Source organism: Bubalus kerabau, chromosome 9, assembly GCF_029407905.1.
Source record: "Bubalus kerabau isolate K-KA32 ecotype Philippines breed swamp buffalo chromosome 9, PCC_UOA_SB_1v2, whole genome shotgun sequence".
Taxonomy (NCBI): Eukaryota; Metazoa; Chordata; class Mammalia; order Artiodactyla; family Bovidae; genus Bubalus; species Bubalus kerabau.
In genome coordinates this window covers 108,217,303-108,223,302 of record NC_073632.1, presented here as the reverse complement: position 1 = coordinate 108,223,302, position 6,000 = coordinate 108,217,303, and the positions used below count along the sequence as shown (strand labels likewise).

At 39.7% G+C, this 6,000-nt stretch overlaps 1 pseudogene; it reads right to left on the bottom strand.

The window, feature by feature from the left end:
• Nucleotides 1–2,921: 2,921 nt before the first annotated feature.
• The window catches only part of LOC129659939 (regulator of microtubule dynamics protein 2-like), an 87,669-nt pseudogene continuing 84,590 nt past the window's right edge, over nucleotides 2,922–6,000 (bottom strand).

The following is a 6,000-nucleotide window of genomic DNA, read 5'->3' as shown; positions in this document are numbered from 1 at the left end:
AGGGAAAAGAGATGATAATTATTTACTTCTGCTTTTTACTGAAATCATAGCATGGAAAATTTCCATATTAGCACATGGATATTTACCTCATTTGTATAGCAATGCAGTATTCTGGATTCACTATAATCATTATAACAGCTCTCCTATTGAGTAGTTCCCTTTTTCTATTGTTTCTACTATAAAAGCATTTTAATAACTATGTAATAGGCTGTAACAAATAACTGGTCAGTGGAGAATGCCATAGAATAGTTAACATATTCCCAAATTATGATATTAAATGCTATTCTGATCCTGTGATCATAGCACAGAGTCCAGTAGTTCAGTAACTATTACTTCCCCATGTGTGGAAGGACCAGAGAGTCTATCATAAGATAGGGAGTGAGGTAAGCAGTCAAAAAAAATCACACTTGGAAAGTAGTTTTTCACTGTGTTCTCCTTTTCTTGGAGCAGAGATAAGTGAATTTCCATAACAAAGTCCCTGAAAAAAGAGACAGTATTCCAAAAAGTACAGAAGTATAGGGGAAAATCCCTTTTGCCTGTTTTGTCAACCTGGCGTTGGGGCAATGGAAATTCCTTTTGACCAGCAATTTGGGCTAAAACTCAGAATTTTCCACTGTCACCTCTCCAATGGTCACGTTTCCTTTGGAAGGCGGTTGATAAAAAGCTGAACAGTGATTCTGCTCAAGGTACCGGTGCCCTGCTTTCAAGGAGCTGTGGGAAAGAAGACAGTCCACAGAATGCGTCCCATGTAAGCGCATTGACAAGGAAATGAGAGCGTTCATCTGAAACAGCCACCAGATGCTGCGCGATATCCTGTCAACGTGGTTCACTTAATTCCGTCAAAGCCTCTCTGACAGCGTGCAGTTTTCTCTTGTAACTGTCAAAGCTGCTTTTGTATTGGCAGGCTCAGCAGGTATCACTTTTTAGTCTCCTTTTTATTCTTTTCTTCAAGCTCACATGATCACCCAGAGGCCATGAAGGACTAATCAATAAATCAACATGAAGGTCTAACGAAGAGGATACATATATGAGCTAACTCCTTTTATTGTTTTAAAATATCCTAAGGGGACAAAGGGCTTCCCTTGTAGCTCAGTTGGTAAAGAATCTGCCTGCAATGCAGGAGACCTGGGTTCGACTCCTGGGTCGGGAAGATCCCTTGGAGAAGGTAATGGCAACCCACTCCAGTATTCTTGCCTGGAGAATCCCATGGACAGAGGGGCCTGGCGGGCTACAGTCTGTGAAGTTGCAAGAATCAGACATGACTTTGTGACCAAACTACCATCAAGGGGACAAAACACAAGAAATGATATATTTCTAGCATGGTGATGCTTCACACCACTTAATTTCTGCCTTTTCATGAGGTTGGGAATGTGAGTTACATATTTTCCTTTTTATTTATTTATTTTAAACTAGAGAGTGTGTGGCTAAATATGTTGTATTCTTTCCTTAAATCTCCAGGATTTCTGACAACATTTTCCCTAGGTGTTGAAAGTGATGCTCTCTGAAGCTGAAAACTTTAAAGTTCTAATAGATCAATGTGTGGACATAGCAGAACCAACCTCAAGACTTAAGCTGTGAAAGAGAAGAACTAACAGAATGAAATATCAGTAATACAATTGTTCAGCTGGATTTTGACTTTAAACAATGTTGACACATAATATGTCAGAAAGTTTCTCAAAAATAAGATTCAGTCTCTTAAAGAGTTAGATTTTTAGAAACTTTTAAATTTGAAATTATTTAAATTCAAGAGAAGTTGAAAAAAAAGCAGCATTCCCACATACCTTTGACCAAGTTTCCTTAAATGATAACGTACAAAACTATTGTACATGTATCAACAGCAGCAATATGACATCGATACACCACATTTATGCAGTCTTTCCTCCCAATCCCACACCCTGGCAGCTATGGAGTTTTCTCCATCATTATGATTTTGTCATTTAAAGAATGTTATAAAAACTAAATGAAAAAGCATATAAGCTGTTTTAAACAACTTATCAGAGATAGACGTGGCATATCCTCAAGTCACCCATTTGGAATATACCATTCAGTGCATTTTAGGATACTCACAGAATTGTATAACCCATCACCATAAACTGATTTTAAAACATTTCACCCCAAAAAGAAACCCCATGCCCTTCATGACCTCCCCCATTTCCCTATTCAAAAAGCTCATACAGCATTAAGAAATCAGGAATTACTTTCTACTTTCGGTCGCCCTAGATTTTTATATTCTGTGTATTTAATATAAGTGGAGCCATACAATATATGGTCTTCTGGCTTCTTTCAACTGAAAAATAATGGCACCAAAGTTCACATTTTAGCATGCTACAGACTTTCATTCCATTTTTATTTTTGAATAATATTCTGTGACGTCTATATACCATATTTTCTTTATTTATTTATCATTCAATGGAAATTTGTTTGCTTATGGGCTGCTCTGACTGACACTACTGTGAACGACTGTTTTCACCTCGTGCGTCTGCTGCAGTCCGTGGGGTCGCAAACAGTCAGACACGGCTGAGCCACTGTACTGAACTGAACTGAACACTCTGTTATCTACTTGTTGAGTCTTCTGGCGGTGAAAAGTGGAGGTGAAAGTAGCTCCATCGTGTCCAACTCTTTATGACCTCATGGACTACAGTCCATGGAACTCTCCAGGCCAGCATACTCGAGTGGGCAGCCTTCTCCTTCTCCTGGGAATCTTCCCAACCCAGGGATTGAATCAGAGTCTCCTGCATTGCAGGCAGATTCTTTACCAGCTGAGCTATGAGGGAAGCCCGAGTCATCTGGTAACTGCACATTTTATGGGCAAATCACATCTTGCTCAACTTCATGCTATGAGTGTTAAGTAGACATATTTTCATTTTTATATTATAAATACCCAGGAATATAATTGTGGGAACATATAGCACATATTCAGCTCAATAAGAAATTGCTAAGAATATATAATTGGACTTGGAAAACCCAGGAATTGGTTCTTCGGCCTTAAGGAAATTTTGCAAAGCTTCCTGTATAGCTGAGGATGGTATTTTTCCAAACAGAGTAGCAGCCATGCTTTTGCTCAACCCAGTTCAGTTTTGAGAGAGTGTAACAGTATCTTCCGGAGAAGGCAATGGCACCCCACTCCAGTACTCTTGCCTGGAAAATCCCATGGACGGAGGAGCCTGGTAGGCTGCGGTCCACGGGGTCGCAAAGAGTCATACACGACTGCACGACTTCACTTCCACTTTTCACTTTCATGCATTGGAGAAGGAAAAGGCAACCCACTCCAGTGTTCTTGCCTGGAGAATCCCAGGGATGTGGGAGCCTGGCGGGCTGCCGTCTATGGGGTCACACAGAGTCGGACACGACTGAAGCGACTTAGCAGCAGCAGCAGCAACAGTATCTTCCCTTGTTTTATCTAGATGTTTCTCTAAGTAGATGTTTCTCTAAGTGTTGTTGGTATTTGATTTTGTTTTGTAAGCCCTCAAATTCAGATACACAGCCACACAAAACCACATGCCATAGATGACAATGTCCATCCTTGAATGTTCTCTTAATAGCTTTTTCACCACATCTTTACAATATTTGTATAATGCTTCTTTTCTTGTGCATTTGTAGATAGCTCATACATATCTCCAGAAGCAGGAGCAAATTCCCAAATAAACACCGTTGCATCTCTAAACTTTTCTTCCTGGTCACAAAAGTAGTTCAAACTCTCAATCTTGCTGGACTCATTCACATGTAAATTATCAGCCATCTGAAGAAGGGCATCTAAATTTAATTCCTCTGCATGGGTGTTGGATGTCTTAGGGACTGGAAAAGAACTTGCTCTTCAACAAATCAGATGTGGTCTACCGCAAATTTAAACTAATCAAAGTTTCCTTTTTTTTCAATTATCTTTTTTTTTATTTTTTTATGTGAGGGTAAAGTGCTCAGATTTGAAGGTAAAATCATGTTTCTGCAGGATATATTTCACTAGTAGAATGACAAAACTAATCATGTTATTGGAGAAATCTATTTCCCATATGTCACTACAAAATGATCTTTAAATATGTATGTTTATATTCTTCCCATTAATAATGTAATCTTCAGATATTTCTTTAAATAAAATATTTAGATCAATTCAATGAAATGAACTCTAGTGAGTGCAAAAAAAAAAAAAAAAAGAAAAATCGCCAAGCAGTCTCCAGAGTAGCTGTAATGATCTCTCATCTCCCAAGCAATGCATCAGGATCTAGTTGTTCCATATCCTCATCAGAACTTGGCATATGTGTGTGTGTGTGTGTGTGAATCATATGTATTTATCATACACACACACACACACACACACACTCACTAGTGGGAAAGAACCTGCCTGCCAATGTAGGAGACTTAAGAGTTTGATCCCTGGGTCGGGAAGATCCCCCTGGAGGAGGCCAGCCTACTCCAGTGTTCTTGCCTGGAGAATCTCATGGACGGAGGAGCCTGGCGGGCTGCAGTTCATGGAGTCACAAAGAGTCAAGCACAGCTGAAGCAACTTAGCACGTAAGCACATGTAATTCTTTAGGAATAAGTGGTATCTTATCATGGCTTTAATTTGCATTTCCATGATGGACAACGACATCAACAACTTTCCTGTGAACACTTGGTATTTCATATTCTCTTCCCTGATGTCTTGCACGTCTTTTGCTCATGTTCTAACTGAATTGTATTCTTACCGTATCATTTAGAAAATATTTTATAATTATGGAAACAAGTCCTTGGTCAGTTATGTGATTTGCTGATATTTGCTCCCCATCTGTGGTTTGCCTTTTCATCCTCTTAACAAGGTCTTTCAGAAATCAAATGATTTTAATCTTGGTGAAGCACAATTTCTTCATTATGTTTCTAATGGACTGTGCTCTTTAAAGTCATATTGATGAACTCTGCCAAATCTTAGGTCACATGTTCTTCTCCAGTGTTTTCCAAAATTATAATTATGCTTTTTACATTTGGACCTATAGGTCAATGTTTTAAATACAATGTAGTTTCAATGAAGATTGTTGCTTGTTTGCTCTGCTTACAGATGTCCATTTTTTTCCAATATGATTTATTTAATACATTTCTTCATTAAATTGCTTCTGCCACTTTGTTTAAAAATTGTGTGTGCCTACCCGGGAGAAATATCAATAACCTCAGATATGCAGATGACACCACCCTTATGGTAGAAAGTGCAGAGGAACTAAAAAGCCTCTTGATGAAGGTGAAAGAGGAGAGTGAAAAAGTTGGCTTAAAGCTCAACATTCAGAAAACGAAGATCATGGCATCCGGTCCCACCACTTCATGGGAAATAGATGGGAAACAGTGGAAACAGTGCCAGACTTTATTTTTCTGAGCTCCAAAATCACTGCAGATGGTGACTACAGCCATGAAATTAAAAGACGCTTACTCCTTGGAAGGCAAGTTATGACCAACCTAGATAGCATATTCAAAAGCAGAGACATTACTTTGCCAACAAAGGTCCATCTAGTCAAGGCTATGGTTTTTCCTGTGGTCATGTATGGATGTGAGAGTTGGACTGTGAAGAAGGCTGAGCGCTGAAGAATTGATGCTTTTGAACTGTGGTGTTGGAGAAGACTCTTGAGAGTCCCTTGGACTGCAAGGAGATCCAACCAGTCCATTCTAAAGGAGATCAGCCCTGGGATTTCTTTGGAAGGAATGATGCTAAAGCTGAAACTCCAGTACTTTGGCCACCTCATGCGAAGAGTTGACTCATTGGAAAAGACTCTGATGCTGCAAGGGATTGGGGGCAGGAGGAGAAGGGGACGACAGAGGATGAGATGGCTGGATGGCATCACTGACTCGATGGACATGAGTCTGAGTGAACTCTGGGAATTGGTGATGAACAGGGAGGCCTGGCGTGCTGCGATTCATGGGGTCGCAAAGAGTCGGACACGACTGAGCGACTGATCTGATCTGATCTGATTCATGCTCAACTATTTCTATTCTTGACAATGTTGACTATTACCTGAGCCCTTGTGATCCTGGAAAAGAGAAAAG